General features: G+C 38.2%; 1 protein-coding gene across 2 annotated transcripts in view; it reads right to left on the bottom strand.

Annotated features, from left to right (window-relative positions):
• LOC6646392 (lachesin) overlaps positions 1-24,586 on the bottom strand; it is a 145,138-nt gene that overhangs the window by 72,248 nt on the left and 48,304 nt on the right. The gene's annotated exons all lie outside the window — the stretch shown is intronic.

The raw sequence follows: 24,586 nt of genomic DNA, 5'->3' as shown, positions 1-24,586 counted from the left end.
AAAACAGTCGAGTTATGCATATAAACGTTTTTCCATAAGACCGGAGTTGGCCGTTGGCTGGTGGGGGCGCTAGGGTGCTCGTATGATTTAGTAAGCGAGATACTAAGATATGCTTGTAAGAAGCATGTGAAAATGCATTTGTTTAATAAAGTTGAAATATTTGCTTTACTGGTGTATGGTATACCTAAGTCGGCGAGACGACTTACTTCATTATTTTTTTTATACCCTTGCAAAAAGGGTATACTACTTTTGGTCAGAAGCGTGCAACGCATATAAGGTAGCATCTCCGACCATATAAAGTATATATATTCTTGATCAACATGATGAGACGAGTTCATATAACCAAATCCGTCCGTCTGGATCAACGCGAACTCCTCATAGACTGTAAGAGCTATAAAATTTTTTGTGTAGACTGCAAAGGTTGTATATCATAAAAATGAATATTTGTTAGTTTTGTATATACAATGGCGGCAAATTATTTGAGTACATTTTTTTTTGACCTTAAATTCTGATTTCATTCGATTGTTACTTAATGTTGGTGAAAAGTTTTGATATGTTAATTTATAACGTTCAATTGGTTATTCTATTGAGATGATGTTCTGTAAATTTCGTGGGCATATCTCTAATGGTTTTTTTTTAAATGAGTTTTGATAACAAGCCCCCAAATTCGGACCCGGCAAAAAAAAAAAGACACATTTTCAAAATTTGTAAATTTGATCGTACACCTTTGGACTCAAAGAAAAAGTTTTAGATCTAGTAAAACTAAGATAAACTGCATACCACAAATTTTCAATTTTCCCCCAGGGTCCATTTTGGAGCCATTTGAAAAATTCAATTTTGTATGGAATTTTTTGGTCTCTCTGCTTGACGTCACTTTTCGCCACTAACACACACTAAAGTATAACTACACTTGAACTATGAAAGATAGTCAATTAAATGTCCTGTCGAATGAGATATTGCTTATCAAAATCGGATTAAAAATAGATAGACTTCGTTGCCTTGCAAAAAAGGTGTTTTTTTCTGTTTCTGTGTTTTTAACAGCCCAACTATTTCCCTCTCTTTTTTTTTTCTTTGAGTCCAAAGGTGTACGATCAAATTTACCAATTTTGAAAATGTGTCTTTTTTTTTTTGCCGGGTCCGAATTTGGGGGCTTGTTATCAAAACTCATTTAAAAAAAAACCATTAGAGATATGCCCACGAAATTTACAGAACATCATCTCAATAGAATAACCAATTGAACGTTATAAATTAACATATCAAAACTTTTCACCAACATTAAGTAACAATCGAATGAAATCAGAATTTAAGGTCAAAAAAAAATGTACTCAAATAATTTGCCGCCACTGTATATTAATGACTGTACCAAATTTTATCACGATCGGAGAACTATATCATATAGCTCGCATAGAAACAATCAATAACTTTGTTACTTCCTTTGCTTAGATTGCCTGCTGTTATTTCGAAACCATTCGGCTTTTTAGATAACATTTTTTCCACTTTGACGCCTATAGGTAAGACAAGAGTAACAAAAAACTTGCAAGGGTATACAAAGCGTCCCTCTGTTTTTTTCCAGATGACCCTTAAGTTCAGCATCGTGCTCACAGGTAAACCTTTTCATAGAGCCGTAGCAGATGCGCTGCTTACGGCATATTGGCAGTTTGCCCGCCCACACCACTATGACTCTCCGTTGGCCACCCTATGCCACCATCTAGGCCACTGCCTCCGGTACGTTCAGTCTCTCAGGTCTATAATCAGGCAGGGGCCATACTCACGTGCACTGTGGCTTGCCCTGAGCATGTGCCTTATTCTGGTATGCCTGTCTCATGGACTGAGACTACTGCTGATGCGACTGCTGTTGCAGCTGCTGAAGGGACTGTTGCTATCATTGTTTCTGTTGCTCTTGAGATTTCTGTTGTCTCTGCTGTTGTTGCTGTTGTTGTTGCCATTCATGTTTCTGATATCGTTGCGATTGGTCTTCAGGTTGCTGTTGCGGATCCACCGGCTCTCCCTACGGGGAGTAGGGGTAGACGGACCGACTCTATCCACTGGTCCCGCCTGGGGGCACAAACGACCTTAACTTTCTCAGCTCCGGTCCCATTTACCTGCTTCAGCATGGTCACCAACAGATGAATCTACCATGTTGCTGCCTTCTATGTCACATGACGTTATTGATGGCCTTCTATCTTTATCCCAAGTCAATCCTGTCTTAAATTCTAACTTTAAATCATTAGATCTTATTTTTTTATTGGATTCTTCTTATTGTGATGTTTCTAGGATTGAACCGTTTGTTCATTCCGAAGACAAACTTTCACCATTACTTGGTTCAAATGAGTTACCTCTAACTAGGTGCTTTCGTAAGACTGACTTTGCCAGCCTTAATGAAAACATTACTTCTACCAATTGGTCTTATCTGCACAATTGAAAAGATATGAACTCAGCTGTTCGCTTCTTTTACTCTGAATTCACTTTTTGATATTTGCGTGCCTATTGGTAGGCAGGAGCGACTTAACAAACCTCTATGGTTCTCTTCAGAGTTATCCAATTTGAAAAATGTGAACCCTCGATATTATAAGAAGTTTAAAAAAACACGTCGTTCATAAGATTACGCTCTGTATACAGTCGCTCAAAATTCATGTTGCTTCAGTTTTCTTCTGATCCTAAACAATTTTATAATTTTGTTAGTTCTAAACGTAACACCTCAGTGTCGTTTTTGTCTTTTTAAAATAAAAAACTAGCACTGATCAGGCAATTACCGATATGTTTGCAAATTTTTTTTAAACAACTTATTCCTCAACGGAATATCGAGTCCGTATCCTTATCATTTAAGAAAGCCTAATTGTATTTTTAATTCAGTGATTGATAAAAGTTCTCTTCTTAACGAACTTAAACTAGTTAAACCTGTTTATTCTCCGGGGCCTGATAGTCTACCTGGATTTGTACTCAGGTTTTGTACTAACGTATTATATAAACCCATTTTAAAATTGTTCATATTGTCTGTCGAATCCTCCTTTTTTCCATCTATTTGGAAGGAGTGCTTAAAAATGGCAAAAGCCTCTAACTATAGGGGTATCTCAAAATTGCCCGCTATCCCAAAAGGTTTTGTGAAAATTTATTTATTTATTTATTTATTTATTATGTGAATTGAAACCGTGATTGCAAATTACGGACAATTCTTAAATCTAGCAATAGCTACTAGGCCTTAAGCTAAAATTATGCTAATTAGTTAGAAATGTATTTACAGGATACTATATGTATGTATGTATATGTGCATATGTACAAAGTCTAATTTGTATTGTTGAAAGTTGATATTTTGGTAACTCTGAACCAGATGATTATATGAGATGGTATAGGTTTGCTTCTTGGAGGAATTGTTTAATGGAAAGGACGTTGGAGTTTTTAAGGGAGTCGAGAGGATTAGAGGAAAGGTATTTCTTTCTTATTGGATTGTATTGGGTACATTCTATGATTATGTGGAGGACTGTGTTGTGTCTGTTGCATTCAGTACACTGTGGTGGAAGTTCTTTCTTAAATAGAAACTCATGGGTGAGTCCAAACCGGAGTCTTTGGAATTTGACGAAGTCGACCCGAGTGATGGGGTTTTCTATTTTTATTTGTGAGTCCTTCGCTGTGGTTTGACTTAGGTTGACTGTCCTGTAATGGTCTGATGTTTTTAGCCATACATCCCTACTGTATCCTTTGAAAGTACTCTTAATGTAGTTTATTCCATCTTTGTAATTCATATTGGACTCTATTATATTTGGGAATTGGTGAGCTTGTTTGGTGGCCAAGTCCGCTGTTTCGTTTCAGTGAATACCTGTGTGGCCTGGGACCCATACTAGGATTATTTTTGGGTATTGGTGTGACAGAATATCGCGGGTCGTTGTTATATACGGGTTTTGATTATTTGTTTGACCTACTGCTTGGATGGCTGTCAGAGAGTCCGAGCATATTGCACTCGGGTGGTTCAAGCTTTGGGCGTAAGTGCAGGCAGCTAAAATCGCTGCTGCTTCTGCCGTGTAGTTCGAGGAGTGGAGTGGTAATAATCTCGGTCTCTGTTGTTATGCTATAGGACACTCCTAGGTTGGATTTTCACCCGTCTGTGTACATGAACTTGTAATCCCTCAGATCTTCTTTAAGGCTGAGAATCTTCTTTTGGTATATTATGGACGGAGTTGATGACTTGGTTGTGTAGTGTAAAGAAAGGTTAAGGGTTTTCTTAATAAAGAGCCATGGGGGATTTTTTTGTTTTCTTGGTCTTGGTGGCGTAAACATTAAACAATTTTCAATGCAGAAGTTTATTGCTTTATGCAAGGATGATGGGATTCTGGGAGTTTTCTTCGCTTTCTTAATCCTGTTTACAATTTCCTGTAAAGGAGTGTTCGATACAAGCATCAAAGATTTGTACATTTTTGCTATTGATAGTTCGAATCTCGATTCAAAAGGCAATATCTCTGCTTCATACAGCAGATTGTTGTTCGGGGTTGAATGCTCCAAATGCTTTTCTTAGTGCGGAATGGTACAAAGATTTTAGCTTATTCTTGGAAGCTGAGGGGCAATTTCCATAGAAATGTAGGCAATAATCTATCTTTGACATTATCAACGCGTTGATAGTATTGATAAGAGATCTAGTGTCGCAATTATAATTTTGATTAGAGAGCCACTTTATTATGTTCAATCTCTGTGCTATTTGCACTGTTAGCATGTCTATATGCTCTTTCCACTTGTATTTCTCAGAGATTGTTAATCCTAGGATTCTTATACTTTTGCTTGGCGTAAGTCTGTAGGTCTGGGAGGATAATTGGAAATTGCATCTGGTTTTACGGCAGACATGCATATCTTTGCATTTATGTACTGAGAGTTTCGCTCCCGAATACTTGCACCAGTTTAAGATATCAGTGATTAAAGGATTAATGTTTAGTACATTTGAGTTCTTTTAATTTTTTTTAATTATTGTAAAGCCGTCGGCATAAGAGAAAAAATCAAAGCATTTGTGGACAGAGTTGGTACGACATAGTCTGTTGTAGGCTATTAGAAATAGGATCACTGACAGGGGAGAACCCTGCGGTACGCCGTTGTAGAGGGGCTTGAACTCTGATGAGTGGTTATTAATTTGCACCTTGATTCGGCGGTTTGTCAGGAAGTTTCTTACGTAGTTTAAGATTTTTGGGCCTGTTCTCCATCTGGTAAGTTCATCAATTACCGCGTGCACTCCTATCTTATCATAGCCCTTTTCTAGCATAGCTAGACATTCAGATACCGATATACCCTTTCGTAAACCAAGTTGTCGACTATCTAGCAGCTTGCTATTTGTAGCAAGCCACCAAAGTCGATTTGAAATGATCTTGTCAAGGACTCTTGAGATACAAGAGTTTAGTGAAATAGGTCTATAAGAGTTGATTTATATTTTGGGGGTGTTGGGCTTATGGATGGGGATTACGAGGCTATTGTTGAAGTTTTGTGGGATGTACTTGTTTATGATGTTGTTGTACAGATTAATAAGGTGATGAGAGACGCCTGGAGAGAGGTTTTTTAACATTCGAGATTCGGTCAAGACCTGGAGTCTTCCCCTTCAGACTGTTTAAGGCTGCGGTGAATTCCATACGTCTTATGTCACATTCCAACATTTGGGCTTCTGTGGATGCTTTGAGGTTGGGTTGAAATGATTTTGATATGTCTTTGTGTACACAAAAAGACGTGCTGAATTTGTGATCGGCAGATGCTTCTGACCATTGGGAGGCAAATGCCTGAGCGATATCGGTTTTATTGGTTATACTTTCTGATGGGTCGGATGGGGATGTTAGGCAGTGTATTTCACGCGAAGTTTTTCGACCACAAAATAAGTTAATATTGTTCCAAATTCTGGAGGGAGTAGAACTAGGGTTAATTTCAGCTGTGAATTTCTGCAGCGAGATACGCTTAGCCTCTTTAAAATCCTTTCTAAAAATTGCCTTAGCTTTCCTGAACTGTATTACGTTTTCAATGCTTCTTCTTAGTTGGTTCCATGCTCTATTCTTTGCACTTTTGAGATCTTGTAGCTTCTTACTCCACCACGGGACAGTGTATTTATGATTGAAATTAGGGTTGGATTGAGGGATGGCTATGTTTGCGCTCTGTCTAATGATTTTGATTATGTTAGCTGCTTCCCTGTTGGGTTCGTTGCTGACTGTTCCCTCTGATTGGTACTTTTCTGTCAGGGCTGTAAATTCTGACCAATTGGCGAGGTCTAATTTAAATTTAGGTGATCTAGTTTGCTCTTCAATTTTTACTTCGTCAAAAAGGGTAATGTGTATGGGAAAGTGATCGCTTCCATGGAGGTCACAATCTGTTTTCCATTTAATGTGTGTCATTAGGTTTGGAGTGGCAAAAGTGAGGTCTATATGGGTCAAAGAATGACCCATGTTGAGTAGTGGGTTGGAGACCCGTCGTTTACAGTGATGAGGTTTGATCGATTAATGAATTTGAAGATAGTTATACCTCTAAGATTATTTCTTGGGGATCCCCAGCTTTGGTGCCAGCTGGTAAAGTCTCCATTTATAATCGTATTGTTGTGGGTACAACCAAACATATTTACTAAAATATGTGAATTGAATCTTTTGTCTGGTGGAAAGTATGTGTTAATTAAACGAATTTTCATTTTAGAATGTAGCATGACTGTAATTGCATCAAAATCATTGTTTGTAGAGAGGGAGTCGAATTGAATGGAGTTTTGGATTAGAAAAGCAACACCACCATGAAAGTTGCTTGCTGAGTATAATTGAGAGGAGTAGGGATGTTGAGGTGGGAGTGTAGATGGGTTTCTTGCAAACATAATATTTTTGTACTGACAGATTTAATAATTAATTGGAGTTGTATGTAGTTGTTGAAATAACCATTACTGTTCCATTGAATAATAGATAACATAACAGTGAAAAGAAAAAGAAGAGAGCTTACTAAATAACTTTTTGGTTGGTTAGGTTTTTAGGATTGGCTGTGGACTTATCAGTTTTTGCTTTCAGAGTTTTCGCGAGACCACTTGCTTTGGTCTGACTTCTGAGTTTCCGGTCCGATTCTGGTATGGACTTCTTCATCTGGCTAGAGCTCGGTGTTGAGATCGAGTCTATCTCCATTTCGTTATCGTCTTTCTCCAGAATGTGTTGGTGTGGTCCAGGTTTTGGGACAGAGTCTTCTATCATGACGTCGCTGTAGTTTTTGAGTTGGCGAGGTTGGCTTTTGCTCTGGTTGACGAGAGCTGTTGTGTTGTTGTTGCTATTATTGGTTTTTTCTTTTGTTTCAGGATTGGGAGTCTGCTGGGTTGGTATGATTTTTGAGTACGGCGTGGGTTGATGTGTGTGACGAGTGTGGTATATTCTTGAGGCAGTTTTGTGGTCTATCGGTTTATCACATTGTACATTTTCAGGGTGCAGGTCCGAGGAGCAGTTGTGGCAGTGTTGATTTTCCTTGTTGCAGTTTTTTGTTGTGTGACCAAGTCTGAAGCATTTCTTGCATTTAAGTGGTAATGGGATGTAGGGTCTAACTTTTACTCTTTCATAACCAATCATCAACGTTTCAGGGAGAAACGTCGTGGCAAAGGTTAAGATGACAAGTCCAGTCTTTTTTAATTCTCCGTTTACCATTTTCCTAATCTTGTCTACTTTGGTAACTTTCTGTGGACTTAACTCACTTAGAATTTCGTTGTCTTCGACATTGCGAAGGTTGTTGCAGTAAATGACACCTCTTGTGGAGTTCAGTGACTTGTGTTCGCTTGCGCCCACTGGGAAGTCATGAAACATCGTTAGCTTCAACAGTCTCAACGCCTATTGCATGATTCTACTTCTCCGTTACAAGCGTTGTCTATTACTTTCTTTATGACGAAAGGTGAGACTTTTTCAAAGTTGCTGTTTTCGCTTCTGCAGATTACAATAAATTTCGAGAATTGTGCGTTTGTCCCACTGTGACAGATCGGGAGGTCGCATCGTAGCTGATGTTTTCGGGCTGGCGCCCGCTGTGCTCCGCGTCTAACGGAAGGGAGTGTGTATTTTGTTTTTGTTTTTTGGGAAAAAAAAGAAATTATTTTGGGCTTTCTTGTGCACTTGTTTCTTTGCTTCCGATATTTGAAAGTTAATTGTTTTTGTAATGGCACTGGTAGTGACGACTATTGACACGTCTTTACTCCACGAAGAACCAAACTAAACTGGTTTGCGAAAATTATAACTTCTCAATTGCAACATTTTTTTCAGCTCTATTATTTCGCCATTCCATCATGGTTTTGTGAAACGTAACCATTTAGAATTTACCTCTATAATTATCAAGGGATTTAATGCTAACCAAACTGATGTCATATACAATGACTTCAGCAAAGCCTTTGATTCTGTTAATCATACCCTATTACTTTCTAAGCTGAGCGACATTGGGTTTCCACCCCTTTTCCTTTTTTGGGTTCGAGAATATTTAACAAATAGAAAACAGAAGGTACTTTTTAAGTCTTCTTTTTACGTTTCCATTCCTGTGACTTCTGGTGTACCTCAAGGTAGTCATCTTGGCCCTCTGCTCTTCACACTATTCATTAACGATCTTCCATCAGTCATTGTTCATTCGCGTGTGCTTATGTATGCTGACGATGTCAAGCTTTGTCTTAGTTATAAAGATACAGATTCATTTAGTCGGCTACAAGCTGATCTTAAAAACCTTCAATCCTGGTGCCAGTTTAATCTACTAAATCTTAACACTACCAAATGTAAGGTAATGACTTTTTTTCGTAACTCTCCTCAACTGGTCACTTATTTTCTAAACAATAGTCCTTTAGAACGTCTAAATAATATGAATGATCTGGGCGTACTTATGGACCATAAGCTAAATTTTAACACCCATATTTCCACCACAGTCGCAAAGGCCAGGAGTGTTCTGGTTTCATTAAAAGAATTTGACAACCCCCATACAACTAAAGTTCTTTTTACTTCGCTTATCCGTCCTATCTTAGAGTATGGATCTTGCATTTGTTCACCTCAATATGAGTCGTACCAGACAAGACTTTGTTCAAAAGCAGTTCTTGCAATTTGCTCTTCGTGGCTTAATCTGGGATCGCAATGTCAATTTGCCTTCGTATTCTAGTAGACTTTTTTTGGTTAAACTTACTTCCTAAATGGTGATATTGACTCGCCTGAGTTATTGGCTCAGGTTAATCTGTCGGTACCATGTAGACGGAGTAAACATCCTACTATAACTTTAATCCTTAGTCGTTGTTCTTCTAACTATGCTATGCATGAACCTTTTAGGGTCCTCTGCTCTGATTACAACTTTTTATTCCCTGTAATCGACTCAGAGTTTTCTTTTAATATGCTTAAAACATCTATCCTATCCCTTTTAGTTAATAGAAAGCTATGGTATTTGTCAGGTTTTTCTATTGTGTATTTGTCTACGCGATTCGTGCCGTGCGTTATACGGCTGCACCCCTCAGTCGGTCGGGTGGAAGGTGGGCAACTTTCTGCTTGGGCTCGAGCGTAACAGGCTTTGTCCTGGTGTCATAGGGGCCACTTGAACGTACTGCGAATAGCATCGTGAACGTCCGCTATTAAAAGATCGTCGACTTTTGAATTGATTTACCCTTGCCTTTTCGGGTTTCTCGGGTAAAACCTCTTCAATATTGGAATATCGTCCTTCATCGTTATGCGATATATCCCCACGTTGGATGTCCTTGGAAAATTCCATCCTAGTATCATCACATCCATTCCATCTGGCATGTTTACTTCCTTGTTGCCGAATCTCACCTATCCTGTACATTGTGCTGATATTTCTCGCAACTTCCCGTGTAAGCCTGTGTTCAAGTGTCTTTCCATGTTGCTTTGTTTATTCGGCCTGGGCTAATCCACCGTTGGTTTCTTAGACTTTAATTTTCTTCGTAATAGTTCAGTTGCCTCTTTTTTGGCTTCGTTGCTGTTCATCTTTGTGGGGCAAACGGAGGTATTGCCAGTTATCATTTAATAAATTACCACAAACAAAAAAACCTGATCTTCATTTGTTGTATTCAAAATATGAACTGATTTTATTTACGGAGGTTATCTAGGGGATTTCAGGCTCTAGCGGATGACCGTTGTTCTTAGAATACCCTATTCCAGTTAAACTCAAACCCAATTATTAATACTTTAGGCACAGAGTCGACGACTTGAAATCCTGTCTTTGTAATATTTTGGGTTAGTTCAAAATTACAAGTGTTCATCCACAACGTGTGTGGCTGATTGTAGTTCTAGACATACGCTAGGTTAGTTCTTTGAGACAAAAGTACAGTTGTATTATATTTTCTGTAGTGCCTTGCTTCTGATTTTGATTTGACGATCTTTGTAAATCACACCGCCATTTTGTTAATGTAGTCCTTCGATTCCGGGTCTATCCAGTCTATCCACTTACCTAGCTGCCTCTTTTCGTGCGCCAGTCATTTCGTCGCCAATCCTCTGCCACGTCTGCGGCAGATCCTTCTTTTTCATGTGGTATAGCCTTTTCCCACTTTTCATGCAAATTTGAGCACGTGTGAATGAGCCATTGTTTCGGGGAAAAGTCCAAACGGTTAGCTCCGTAAGAAGCAACGAATGATAAACCGTATCGAAAGCATTACTAAAGTCGGTATAAATAACATCAGTTTGACACTTTTTGCGGAAGCCATGGTTTACACTAGTAGTCAATTCTAAAAGGTTGGTAAGCGACGAACGACCTTTCATGAAGCCATGCTGACAAGGAGAAATAGTGGGTCTGGATAGGTGTTGAAGAAGAAGGAAAGATGTAATAATTTTCCCAAAGAGCTTTAGTATTGCGGAAAGTTTGGCAATGCCACGGTATTTAGAAATATCCGATTTGTTGCCCTTTTTATAAAGAATAATAAAAGACTCCTTGCAAACATCAGGAAACCTACAAGTCTTATTCGGTATAAAGAATAACCGAGATAAAGGCTTAGATAGGAAAATTAAATACACTTTAAGGATGCAACTAGGAATATTATCAGGCCCGGGTACGAAGGTAGACGTCATAGATCATAAGCTAGAGATGATACAATCTTCAGTTATACTAGGAAAAACAAACAATTTAAATGTGGGATTGAGAAGGGATATGATGTGTAAGATGAAACAGTAGTGGAATATGTCGATTGAAAGAATTTAGCAAGCAGATATTCAAGTTTTGAATCATTATTAGCTGTCTGGTCATTAAGTCTGAAGATGGAAAATAAGGTTGTAAAATCTTTTCACATTAGAAACGCATTTCTCCATTAGAGAATTAAGAGCTGAGCTAAAAAAAAATCGCTGTACAATCTATATCACAGCACTCAAATAGAAATGACTAATCAAAGGAGGAAATAAAGTTGTTAAGAAGATTGAAATTTGTTTTACAAAATCTTCTACGACGAGAAATTGAGATGTTATTAAATGAATTAGTAACGGAATTGTAAGAAATAATAAATTCAATGGTAGGGTGATAGGGATCTTCAGGTTTCACTAGGGGGTGTGTTTGTGATACAGAAATAACAGTGCGACCCGAGACAAAAAGAAGTCATGGATTCTTTTAGATAAGTTATTTTAAGAATTCAACTGATATAGCGGACATTCAAGTAGGCTATCAAGAAAAACATGTTGAGATGCCTAGCCTATAAGAAATAAAGTTATTAGAAAGAATTTCATTATCCAAAACAGAGGAGTTAAGCCAAGTTTCAGAAAAAGCTGATATGTCAGCCGAAAAGGTTTGGCTATCACAGAACAATTGCGAGAGCTTGGTACGAAGTCCTCTTACATTTTGATAATGAAGACAATGGCTAGACATTATTAGTTTTTTGACGCAGACAACGAAAAAGATAAAATAGGAAGGTGTACAGGTAGCGCCAACTCAAGTCCAACAATTAAGGTATACCAAAGCTGAGCAATAGTCATATGGTACATTTAATATAAAAGAGGATATTTCGTGAGGCTTGGAAAACTTAATCCTTTTAATTAGAAACTTAATAGGGCATAAATACATATTGTCACTCATCGCTCACTCATCTCAACTACTTTTTTTTCGTTCTTTCGTGTACTTAATTTATATCAAATTAAATTATCTAAGTCAATTTTTATTATCGCTATTTTGATCGCGAAGTTTAAAATTAAATTTACATTTTTATTATTAAAAAAACATTAACAAACACACTTATTATTTTGTTTTCGGGCTGTTTCCGATTTGTTTCCATTTTTCGCTCCCCCAAGCGCTCTCAATTTACAGTTCACATTTTGTTTTTGTTTGTGTGAAGTTGGTGCGCTCTATTCTTTTGTTATCTCTTTTTCATTTGCTTATTGCAGTTAGTTTTTGCTTTGGTTTGTATACGCCTCTCTTAACATATATTTACCCTTTTCCCTTTTTATTTACTGTTGATTTATAATTTGTTTTTGATAAATCAATTATTTGAATATTGTCTGTCTGTTGCAAATATAATTGCAATAATCCCAGCAAGACCAGTGAAAAATTTCTTTACTGTTGGCTATGTGATAATGTAAAGCACTTTAAGTGTGCTGGTTATACAGTCAAGGTGCGGGATAGTATTGCACAGGGTGGCCTTAAATGGGGCTGTGATTCGTGTCGTGGCTTGGAGCTCGAGATGAGAAGTTTTATGAAACGCACTGGGGATGCATTTAAAAGCCTGTCAGCTGACGTTCATAAGCTTCAAGAGGAGCTTTTGGCGATGGAGGTTCAATTCAGAAGTTCTTAATTTTTGATTGAATCTTCGACGCGAAAACGGGCCAAGTTTCAGGAGCGTTCCTCAGTCCGTCGGCACATCGATTTCCTCCAGTTCCGGGTTTCGTCAATGACCCTATGTCAACAAATGTTCGGCAGGTAATATCGTTTAGGCGTTCGGCATTTCCATTTCCCCTGGAGACAGTATCCCACCTACTAACGTGGTATATGAACCGAACCGTCCCGGCAAACATCCGTTTCCAGTAATATTGCCAATAAAGTAGTTACAAGAGGAGCTAGTAAAGTGTTGGCTGCTTCAGCTGCTACTGCAGCAGCTACTGCTGTGCCTGGCACTTCAAGTTCCCTTGTTCCCTTGTCCACCAGGCTTGATCCCAAAACTACTTCTGAAAAAGTCACAGCCTACATCCAGGACAAAGTTCAAGCCCCTTACATTGCGGTGTAAAAGTTCCGTTTTTCATATACTCGGGACATTTCGTCCTGCAAAATAAGTGTCTCCCCAGATCTTTTTGTCTAAATATGTCATGAAGTTTTTTGGCCGGAACACGTTTTTGTAATAGAGTATACAATAAAAAAGAAGAATCGGCCTCCGATTAGCCTGCTACCTGACTCTGTAAATAACGTTCCTTCCGGTTCGTCGGCACCTGTTGGCGAGTCAAAAAACTAATTTCGTCCCTAACTCTGGGCTATCAGAACGTACTGGGACTAAAGTTTAAACTCTCTAGACACTATTAAGACAATTTAACTTTTGACTTTCATATTCTTGCCTTTACTGAAACTTGGCTGAAGCCTGATATTGCCTATGCTTCAACTTTCTCCTCAAAATATTTAATACACATACAGCATTCTCATCTTAAATTGTCCAGTCTTCCAATCAAGAGATTGAATTAGCTTGTGTTAAAATTTCTTTAAATTCTTTTTCTGCCTATATTGCTGGTTCGTATATTCCACCACAGTTCGACTTGGCAGTTTACATCCACCATTTGGAAGCTATTCAACTTATTATAGCTCATATCTCTTTGACAAAGACTTGATCGTTTTTCTGGGAGATTTTTACCTGATTTACCTGAGATTGCATGGACTGTTGCCCTCCTCGTCACATTGTTTCATAGATGGTCTGCTTGAGTTGTCCCTAACTCAAATAAATCCTGTCTGGAATAGTCGTATTTCGTATATGTGGTAGTTGATTTTACAAACTGCGATGTTTCCAGGACTGATCCCTTAGTTATCCCTGAAGACAACTTTCATCCAACTTTTGACCAACCATTGACATTCCTTTTGGGGTTATGTCTCGATATAATGACTCGATGGCTCCAACCCGATGTTTTCGCAAGACAAACTTTAATAAACTTAAAAAGCTTTTGTTAACTAACAATTGGTCATACACGGCTATGGACTCTACCATTTATGTCTTCTACAAAACCCTTGAGTCGTTCTTCGATGTTTGTTTCCCGCTTGTGACCCAAGAATGGTCTGATAGACCTCCTTGGATCTTACGTGAGTTATGTAAGTTGAACAACGTAAAATAAAGAAGCTATAAAAGATTTTAAAAATCCGGTAAATCAGCGGATTTTTCCCTTTATGTAGTTGCTCGATCAAATTTTATGGTGCTGAATTCTTCAGCGATGTAAACATAGGTATCTCGCAATCCTAATCAATTTTATAACGTTGTCAATTTCATCATCAGAGCACCCGTCTTACTTGTCCTTTGAAAACAATAAAGCTGACAATGATCATGCAATTGCCGATATGTTTGCTGACTTTTTCAAAACAACATATTCCTCTTCGATTTATTAAGTAAATCCTCCTTATCCTCATCACTCGCAATCGTCTAACTGCATTTTAGACCCTGTGTTTGATGAAAGTTCGGTTTTTAGCGGGCTCAGTTTCGTCAAACCAGCATATGCACCTGGCCCAGATGGAAAACCAGTCTGCGTATTAAGGTTTTGTGCAAAGGCCCTATGTAATCCAATACTTAAGTAGTTTACACTGTCCGCCACATCTTCCGCCTTCCCGTCTATCTGGAAGGAATCATAAATTATTCCTCTTCATAAAAAGGGGAAAAGTCCGAAGCCTATTTCGTCATCCTAACATGGGTTCTAAAGACGTAGATTGACAAGTACTAATCTATTAGAATTAACATCTCGCTCGATCAAAGGATTCAAGACTGCCGTCCAAACTGACGTCATTTATACTGACTTCAGCAATGCCTTTGACTCTGTTAATCATACTCTGCTTTTATGTAAGTTGAACGCACTTGGCATCCCCAGCATTTAGCTTGATTGGATTTTTCAATATCTTTCCAAGCATACACAAAAAGACCTCTTTAAGTCTTCATTTTCTAAGACCATCCAAGTGACCTCTGGAGTACCTCAGCGTAGTCATTTGGGTCCATTGCTATTCACTCTTTATATAAATGATCTTCCATTGGTAGTGACACACTCTCGTGTGCTTATGTACGCGAATGATGTTAAGTTTTAAATCAGAGAAACCAACATATTTAACCTCAACGGCTCTAAATATAAAATTATAACTTTTCATAGATGCACTCCATTCTTAGCAACTTATTATTTTAACGACACTGCCTTAGAGCGGTTAGATATTGTCAATGATTTAGTCCTACTTTAATTAATCGTGGAGTAATACTTGGTGCTATCGTTATTCACAAACTTTTAATAGGTGAAATAAGCTCTCCCGAGCTATTGAACCAGTTAAACCTTTCTGTTCTGTACCCCGTTGACTTGAAACTTTTCGAGTGCTATGTTCTGATTACAATCTTCTGTAACCCGTAATCAGATCAGAAGCCTCTATTTCTCTTGTGGTAACCTCTATTTTAGCACATTTAGCTAGTCATTAGCTGTAGTTAATCAGTAAGCGAAAGTAAAATGGGAAAATATGTAATAGAGAGGGCTGGTAACTTCTTCTTGAATTGCGACAATAAATGTACTCTAGAAACTTCAAACGAACATCACTGTACATACGGCTAAAATACGGCTGTATATCTGGCACAATATGGGCAAGTCCAGCGCATTAAGTCAAGCTCAGGCTTAGACACAGACAAACCAGAAAATTAGTCAGTCATAGGGACGGTTGTTAAGGCCAGCATATTTTAAGTTAGTCCGATTATCGCATTGCCAACTAGTTATTGATCTATACTGATCATAAAAACGATCAGCATTCTTGCAAGTAGGTAGACAAGAAGCCAATGAAAAACAAAAAGAAACACAAAGCCAAAATATATAAAAATATATTGCACTAGATAGTTATCGAAACAATACCAATAATTACAAATAAAACAAAGATACAGGTATAGCGCACAGCACAAGAAAAAGTGCAAGAACAGCGCCAAGCTTTAAGAATCGGCGTTACAAAACTTATTAAGCGGGAGAGAGGCTGCGCATAGGAGAGAAAAGAAAAGAGAACAAAAAAAAAAAATAAAAACACTAGCACTGATGAAATAATCGGGGCGATAAGCTATGAGAATCACGACCGCCACGAGCAGAAGAACATTTAATAAAAATAATAGTAATATTAAGGATTTGATCCTGAGCGGCGCTGCTACTCTTTTGGTGCGATAACTGGACACACTGTTCACTCATCCTGTTCCAAGGACTTTATCTGTTTGGAAAATTTCTAAGGTTAGTCCTTAGGCCTCAAGAAATTTTCTTGAGCTTTGTTGCTTGACTTGCCTTTTGATCACTTGTGTAATCTAATGAGCTTTCCTTGCTCGCTGCTGCCTTTATATAGGCGTCCTGGCCTCAAGAATTGCTTGACGCAATACTGCTATACAGATGGTTTTTTTTTTAATCGGCTTATAGTTTTCACCCAAGCATTCTCTTATTACTATCCGTGGTAATATCCTTGGGGCAGCCGCATCGACTGTCTTAGCGGCCTTGCACTGCATCTGCGACTGCGCCATCGATACTATGACAGCTCGATATGGTCGAACCGTTGATAATGCTAAATTGCTATTGTTTCGGCACCGGTCCATAGCCGCCCACGCTCTTTGGTCACATGGATATCAAGTAGACGTATAAGCCTCTCTTGTTGTCACATCTCTTTGGGCTTGGGCTCTTTGCTATTTATGCAAAGTCCATGCCCCGTTTTGTTAAGAGCATGCATTCATCCTTTGATTTCCCTTCTCCCACGCACTCTCACTCATCACAGACGAATGTGGCATCTCTGCTTTAATTGCATAAATTCAAAAACAGCGCTCGCTAATTATTTTAAAATTTTTGTTTTTTTTTTTTGAGAGGGGAGGGGACTCACAACCCGAATAACGCAGGCAGAACAAAAAGAATAGTAACACGTCCGTACAATTAGAGACTAACATAATGCGCGTGCCAAAAAACCACACAAATGTTAAGTTTAAAAACTGGTATTTTCTTTTCTTATTACATACAACCCTATTTGACTCATCGCCACTCGAAATAGCAACTATCGTTTCTCGTGGCAGCTGATATTTTTAGCAATCGCTAAAACTAAAAAGGAGTGACGAAGAAACATAATAAAAACAAACAAAAACAAACTGCGTCAAAACCCTAGAGATTTCCGTGACACCCCTCTATATATACATATATATCAGAGAACTGCAATAAGTAATAAATTTTACGGTGCACTCAATCATTGAGTTTGATTTTATTCGATGCAGTCCTATGTATTGAGTGATTGTGCTGTATCGGTTTGAATCGAACGCTCACAAAAGTATTGCTAGTAGTTCATTCTGTATGACCGCATACTTTCCTACAACTTGATTAAGCGCAACGAATCTTTTGCTTAGGCAAATGGGGTTGACCGAAAATTTATGTTTTGTTCGAAGGATTTATCGTCTGTTTGCTCACAATCACACTTTTGGATGAATTATTTATCGAATTTTTATCATCGCCAAAACAAAAAATGTAAGTTCTTGGAAAAAATGAATTCGAAGTTCATAACAGACCAAATCGAAAATGGAAACTTTACTCTGTCTACCAAAAGAAAAGGACGCAGTGCGATTTGCGCAATATTGTCGGAAATAATACGATATTGCCAAATTTCGTTTTTGCCGCACTTGCTGTTCTGTTTTAAAACTGGTCAAGTTTTTCATAAAAATCGGCTTATAGTTTTCGCCCAAGCATTGTCTTATTACTATCCGTGGCAATATCCTTGGGGCATCCGCATCAAAAGTATGGCAAAAATGTGGATTTCGAGGACTTACTACCGAATCCCATAACAGTATTACGTCATGTTCTTAAAAAAAAAAAATAAAATTAAGGATGAAAGAGTAGATACTGTGAACGATGATGGTGCATCACCAACAATTGGCATGTGGACGGACAAGTCTACAAGTGCAAATGTATTACAAAAATTAAGATGCCTTTTTAATGCATTCGGTGTGGGAGGAACAAATGTGGTGGAAGCATTGGACAACAATAGACGTATAAAAAGTATCCTGGTTTATCTAAGTTGGCGTTCCGAATTCACTTCATCCCAGCTAGTAGCGCAGCGGCTGAGCGATCTTTTTCTATGGCTGGCAACATTATTCCCGAAAAGCGGAATACACTTGTATCGAAAACGGTTGATAGCTTGCTTTTCCTAAATTAATTTTCTAAAAATTTTTAATACATAAACGTAATCTGCTCCATATAAAATTTTTTTTCTTTAATATCTTATGTTTATTTCGTGCTTTCCATATTTTAGTTTTTTTCCCCTTTAAAATATATGTACATCTCATACTTTCACTCGTTGCAGAGGACGGACGTGTTTTTTTTTGCGCTTATCAACTTTTATTTTTTTCTCGCGATTAAATACTTTTCCATAACTTTTAAATTCATTATCGGTTTAATTAATAATAATTTCAACATCCGAATTTTATTTTCATTTTGCGAATTCTTGCTGTCGCTTTTGTTTAAATTTAAATAAAATCAAAACTTACAACAATACTTGCATTAGCGGTGTTGTTGTTTTGTTTATCTCTTTTGCTTTGGTGTCTTTACCGTTTTAACTAACTCTCGCGCTCTTGCGTACAAATTGTTGTTGCATGTGTTCAATTCGACGCGCTCTCCCGCTCTTTCCTTGATTTTATTGATTTGCGCTCTCATCTTTTGCCTAACCGCGACTCTGTGATACGTGTTTTTGTTTTTGTGTTTTCATCTCTTTTTATTCTTTAGTTGTGAAGGCTTACTCTGCACATTAACCCTTGTGTCAGAACTGGTCAGGTTGTCTAGAATGGTTGTCTGCTCAAAAAATAATTGCATAGTTACCACTAATGCGGTTGACTCCCATGAGTATATTTTTTGTTGGTTGTGTGACAATGCGATTCACGTTAAGTGTGCAGGTTACACAGGCAGAATCAAGGAGTCTATTGCTAAAGGTGGTGGCTTAAAATATGGATGTGATGCTTGCCGGGAGGTCGAGAATGAGATGCGCTCTTTCATGAGGCGGACTAGAGATAGTTTTGACACTTTAAGGGCAGGTTTTAATAAACTCCAAGCGGAGTTTTCTGCGGTGGAGAAGTTTGTCGCTTATGAATGAGTCTCCGAAACGTAAAAGGACCAGCGTCTCTTATCGTCCCCGACCGGTCTCATGCACCGTCCACTCCTAATGTACAGCAATTGATATCGTTTAAGAGCCCGGTTGTGAATGCTATTAGTAAGGAATTACCGGTATCACCTGGGAATGATCTCTTAAAAACGATGCCTATTGTAGTGTCCGATGTGTCTGGGCAATTACCCATTCCAATGGAAATTGCCGATAGTTCTAAAAGTATCGAGGGCCCAGTAAACAAGTTTACTGCTGCAGTGGGTGACTTGTCCAACGTTACTGCTGCGGCTGACGCTTCAGGACCGCGGCCTCTCGTTGGCATACCACCAAGGAAACATATATTTGTTTCTAGGCTAGACCCTGTTGTCACATCTGATGATGTATTAGCCTATATTCGGAAGAAAGTTAACGTTTCGAATATTGCTGTGGAGAAGTTTAAATTTTCTTAATCTCGCGAATTTTCGTCCTTTAAAATTAGTGTTTCTGCCAATATCTTCGACACTATATGTCGAGAAGATTTTTGGCCGAAACATATAATAGTTAAGGAATATACTGTAAAAAAAAAAGAAAAATCGGCAACCGATTCGCTTGCCAATAACAACAACTAATACTATTTCTGCCACATCAGCATCTGCTAATGTGTCAAAAAACTAGCTTCGTCCCTTAACCTGGGTTACCAGAACGTTAGAGGACTGACATCTATACTTTCTAATCTCTATGTAGATAGTCTTTCTTTTGAGCATAACATTCTAGCTTTCACAGAGACGTGGCTAAAACCTGATATTGCTGATGCATCGGTTTTTTCCACAAACTTTTCTATATTCAGACGTGACCGGATTTCGGATAGCTGTTGATGTTACTTTACCATCTGAAATGATTCAATTTTCTAGTACCCAGGAGATTGATTTTGTCGGTGTTTAAGTAAATTTTAAATCTTTTAATGCTTTCATTACTTGTTCCTCGACCTCGACCATTGTCAGACATGGTGGTATATTTAAATCATTTAGAGCCAATTCAGTTTATCTCCTCTTTAGTTTCCAGTCAAGACATGCTCATAGTTATAGGTGATTTTAATTTACCCGCTTTAGCATGGTCACTAACAGATGAATCTACCACGTTGCTGCCCTCTTTGTCACATGACTTTATTGATGGCCTTCTAGGCTTATCTTTAAATTCTAATGGAAAATCGTTAGATCTTATTTTTGTATTGGATTCTTCTTATTGTGAGGTTTCTAGGATCGAACCATTTGGAACCATTTCCAGAAGACAAATTTCGTCCTACATTAAATTTAAAAATTGATCTGCCCTTGCTTTCACCATTACTTGGTTCAAATGAGTTACCTCTAACTAGGTGCTTTCGTAAGACTGACTTTGCCAGCCTTAATGAAAACATTGCTACTACCGATCAGTCTGTACAATTGAAGAGATATGAACTCAGCCGTTCGTTTTTTCTATGATGCTCTGAATTCACTCTTTGATATTTATGTGCCTCTTGGTAGGCTGGAGCGGCTTAACAAACCTCCCTGGTTCTCTCGTGAGCTGTCCAATTTGAAAAATGTGAAGACACGATATTATAAGAAGTTTCAAAAAACACGTCGTTCATCAGATTATGCTCTGTATACAGTCGCTCGTTCAAAATTCATGATGCTTAATACACAATGCTATAAGAATTATTTTCAGCGGTGTAAGCTTCAGTTTTCTTCTGACCCTAAACAATTTTATAATTTTGTTAATTCTAAACGTAAGACCTCTGTGCACCCATCTTTTTTGTCTTTTCAAAATAAAAAAGCGAGCACTGATCAGGCAATTGCCGATATGTTTGCGAGTTTTTTCAAAACAACTTATTCCTCAACGGAATATCGAGCAAGTCCGTATCCTTATCATTTAAAAAAGGCTAATTGCATTTTCAATCCAGTGATTGATGAAAGTTCTATTCTTAGCGAACTTAAATTAGTTAAACCTGTTTATTCTCCGGGGCCAGACGGTATTCCTGGATGTGTACTCAGGTTCTGTGCAAACGCATTATGTAAACCCATTTTAAAATTGTTTCTATTGTCTGTAGAATCTTCCTCTTTTCCATCTATTTGGAAGGAGTCGTATATTATTCCTCTGCATAAAAATGGCAAAAAGTCCAAAGCCTCTAACTATAGGGGTATCTCAAAATTGTCCGCTATTCCGAAAGCTTTTGAGAAGTTATAACTTCTCAATTGCAACATTTTTGCATCTCTATTATTTCGCCATCCCAACCTGGTTTTGTGAAACGTAGATCTACAACCACTAACCTTTTAGAATTTACATCAATAATTATCAAGGGGTTCAAAAATGGTAAACAAACTGATGATATATACACTGACTTCAGCAAAACCTTTGATTCCGCTAATCATACCCTATTACTTTCTAAGCTGAGCGACATTGGGTTTCCACCCCTTTTCCTTTCTTGGGTTCGAGAATATTTAACAAATAGAACACAGAAGGTACTTTTTAAGTCTTCTTTTTCCGTTTCCATTTCTGTGACTTCTGGTGTACCTCAAGGTAGTCATCTTGGCCCTCTGCTCTTCACACTATTCATTAACGATCTTCCATCAGTCATTGTTCATTCGCGTGTGCTTATGTATGCTGACGATGTCAAGCTTTGTCTTAGTTATAAAGATACAGATTAATTTAGTCGGCTACAAGCTGATCTTAAAAACTTTCAATCCTGGTGCCAGTTTAATCTACTAAATCTTAACACTACCAAATGTAAGGTAATGACATTTTTTCCTAACTCTCCTCAACTGGTCACTTATTTTCTAAACAATAGTCCTTTAGAACGTCTAAATAATATGAATGATTTGGGCGTACTTATGGACCCTAAGTTAAATTTTAACACCCATATTTCCACCACGGTCGCAAAGCCCATGAGTGTCCTGTGTTTCATTGAAAGATGGTCAAAAGAATTTGATGACCCCTATACAACTAAAGTTCTTTTTACTTCGTTTGTCCGTCCTATTTTAGAGTATGGATCTTGGTCACCTCAATATGAGTCGCACCAGATTAGACTAGAATCCGTTCAAAAGCAGTTCTTGCTATCTGCTCTTCGTGGCTTAAGCTGGGATCGGAATGTCAATTTGCCTTCGTATTCTAGTAGACTTCTCTTGATTAGCCTTTCGTCCCTAACTAACCGTAGAATTATGCTTGGTGTCATTTTTATGCACAAGCTCCTAATTGGTGATATCGACTCGCCTGAGTTATTAGCTCAGGTGAATCTGTCGGTACCATGTAGACGGAGTAGACATCCTTTGATACCTTTATCCCTTAGTCGTTGTTCTTCTAACTATGCTATGCATGAACCTTTTAGGGTCCTCTGCTCTGATTACAACCTTCTATTCCCTGTAATCGGCTCAGAGTTTTCTATTATTTATTTATTTATTTATTTATTTATTTACGTCAACTAACACAGCAGTCGACGAAAAAGCTTAAGCTAAAGACAGATAGTAATTAAATGAAGAAGGTAGCTTAGCTTTATACACAACTAAACATCCCCGGCCCGGTGGAGGTGTTTTATTTGCACAAGGTGCCAGCTATTCACAGCCAATGTGGCCAGGGATGAGTTGCAGCCAATCCAAGTCCAGAATATTTTCATTGGTTTCGCTGTAGATGATTAAAAAGTAAAGCGCGAAGAGAAGTGACAGAAAGATGAGGAGAGATAAGGTGAGAAAGGTTGTTAAAAGATTGGCAAAGAACACGAAGAGGTTCGTGAAGAGAGTAGTTAGTCAGACATCTACTAAGGTGAATAGGAAAAAAGTTTCTGGTCCGACGTGAGGGAACACAAAAATACAGCGTATCTAGTAAATTGGTAGAGTTGACTTCGCCGTTGACTAGTTTATGGAGAAAGAGAATGCCAAAAACAAGCCTACGGTTATAAAGTGAAGGAAGATTAATAAGAAGAAGTCTGTCAGAATAAGAATGTAGGCGAAGACCCGGGTCCCAATTTAGACCGCGTAGCGCAAACTTAAGGAATTGCTTCTGTACCGATTCAATACTACGCTGGTGAACATCATATTGCGGGTTCCACACTGGCGAGCAATATTCTAGAGTAGGGCGAACTAACGAAGTGTATAAAACCTTTGTTACATAGGGATCATCAAATTCTTTGGCCCAACGTTTAATGAAGCCGAGAAGGCTGCTTGCTCTGTTGACAATCGAAGAAATATGAACATTAAATGAAAGTTTAGGGTCAAACATAACGCCTAAGTCTTTGAATGATGGAACACAATCTAACAGAACAGACTTAATAGAGTAATGAGCTAGGAGCGGAGACAAACGACTGAAAGTCATAAAAGAACACTTAGAGGCATTAAGGTGTAATTTATTAACGTGGCACCAATCACAGAACGCATCGAGATCTGATTGCAAGTACTGTTGGAAAGAAGGATCATTATAGGAATAACAAATCTTGACGTCATCCGCAAACATGAGCACGCGTGAATGCGCCAAGGCCAAAGGCAAATCATTTATAAACAATGTAAATAATAGTGGGCCCAGATGACTGCCTTGGAGTACACCTGACGTAACTCGAACAGTTTTAGATATCGAGGAACGAAAAGACACCTTTTGGGTTCTGCCAATAAGATACGACTTTAACCAACCCAATAATTTTGGTGAAAAACCCATGATGTTAAGTTTCGCGAGAAGCAAAGAATGATCAACCGTATCAAAAGCCTTACTGAAGTCAGTATAAATAACATCAGTTTGACACTTCTTACGGAAGCCATGGTGTACAAGCGTAGTCAATTCTAAAAGGTGGGTAAGCGACGAACGACCTTTCATGAATCCATGCTGACAAGGAGATATAGTGGATCTGGATAGATGTTGAAGAGAAGACGTAATAATTTTCTCAAACAGTTTAGGTATTGCCGAAAGTTTGGCAATGCCACGGTAGTTGGAAACATCCGATTTGCTACCCTTTTTAAAAAGCGGAATAATAAATGACTCCTTCCAAATATCAGGAAATCTACAAGTCTCACTCGATATAAAGAATAACCGAGCTAAAGGCTTAGATAGGGAAATAGAACACATTTTAAGGATGCAACTAGGTATATCATCAGGCCCGGGAAAGGCCTGGGAAAAAACATACAATTTAAATGTGAGATTGAAAAGGGATAGGGTGTGGGATCCGAAACAGTAGTAGAATATGTTGACTGAAAAAATTTAGCAAACAGATCTGCAATATCTAAATCAATATTAGCAGACTGGTCGTTAAGTCTGAAGGTGGAAGGTAGGACATTAGAGCGTCTTTTGGAATTGACAAAGTTGTAAAATCTTTTGGGGTTATTAACTTCAAGGTAGGATTATAATGATCTTCAGGTTTCACTAGTGGCTGTGTTTGCGATACAGCACTAAC

The sequence above is a fragment of the Drosophila willistoni genome, unplaced genomic scaffold (assembly GCF_018902025.1).
Source record: "Drosophila willistoni isolate 14030-0811.24 unplaced genomic scaffold, UCI_dwil_1.1 Seg526, whole genome shotgun sequence".
In the NCBI taxonomy this organism is placed as follows: domain Eukaryota; kingdom Metazoa; phylum Arthropoda; class Insecta; order Diptera; family Drosophilidae; genus Drosophila; species Drosophila willistoni.
This window is presented reverse-complemented; position numbering and strand designations above follow the sequence as displayed.